Source organism: Poecilia formosa, unplaced genomic scaffold (assembly GCF_000485575.1).
Source record: "Poecilia formosa unplaced genomic scaffold, Poecilia_formosa-5.1.2 Scaffold909, whole genome shotgun sequence".
In the NCBI taxonomy this organism is placed as follows: domain Eukaryota; kingdom Metazoa; phylum Chordata; class Actinopteri; order Cyprinodontiformes; family Poeciliidae; genus Poecilia; species Poecilia formosa.
Genome location: NW_006800848.1, coordinates 80,462 through 81,704, shown reverse-complemented (window position 1 = coordinate 81,704; position 1,243 = coordinate 80,462).

Genomic DNA, 1,243 nt, shown 5'->3' with positions numbered 1-1,243 from the left:
AATATGGGGTGATGAGGGTGTATTCGCCACCCTACACACCCCAGGCTAATGAAGGTAGTTAGAGCTAGACGAGTTTTCTCCGCCACCAGTTTAAACAGAGAATCTCCTGTACACCTATTTTAGGGTAAGACCCAGGTTTCAGGGGTTTTCCGGACCTGTTAGACAGAGAGCTGGTCAGTAGTCAGTCGGTGGTGAGATTAAGGCGTGGCTGGCTATTGCAGGATAACGAACAATGAACAAATTTACTTCTTGACATAGATATGACTGAACACAGGTCACCCAGGGTCTCTAATGACACACAATAATGGACGTATTTTACTATGTGTGCTTCTAAGTTAATGGGGAATAAAAAAATAAAAAATGTATCAGTCTCATTTAGCTGTAAAACCAACCAGAACACATTTTCTGTAACATTATGAGTCCAGAGAGCAAAATCAATGAGTTTAATATCATTTCTAATGTCTCCCTCTGCTGGACAGAATTAGTTGTCATTGTAGATCGATGTGCTGCATCAAGAATTTAAATTTGTTAAATTGTTGCTCAGAGATTAAGATTATAACTTCCTCTGTATTTCCAGAGGTGACACCTGCTGCCTTTAGTATATTAATGTTGGCAACAAATTATCATATATATTCATGTTTTAATATTTCAGCAATGTTGGTTACAGTTTTCTGTTATGATCTTGGGTTCATCATGATATAACAAGAAGAAGAAACATTTTCCAAAATGCTAAAAAAGCAGAAAACACAATTTTTCTGTTTGACTCAAGTCCACTCTGTTTATTTATTTAGTACATAACAGATGATTCAAGGGACTTTATTGAAAAAACAAAACAAAACAAAACAAAACAAAACCCTCACATTTATTAACACATCCAGTCAGTTCAAATCATTCACACAGGCAGTTTGATGGTCAATTACATATTTTAAAATTTTATTCTAAAATAAGGCAAATTCAGTTTATTACTCCTTTTTTTTTTTTACTTTTCTATTAAAGGCAGAAGTTAAAACTGTCAAGATGAAATTAGTCAGAGGTCACAGAAATTATTCCAGATTTGATACATAAAATAATCAGGCAAGGAATACGTTACCGTACTTATCAAAACTTGTTGATGTGATTAGAACAAAATGTATCTATTTGTCCCTCATTAGAAAAACACCAAATGTAGGTAATAAACTGAAGAAAATTATTTAATTTTTATAATTTTAAAGCTTTATTGCAACTGGAAAAACAAAAAGAACGA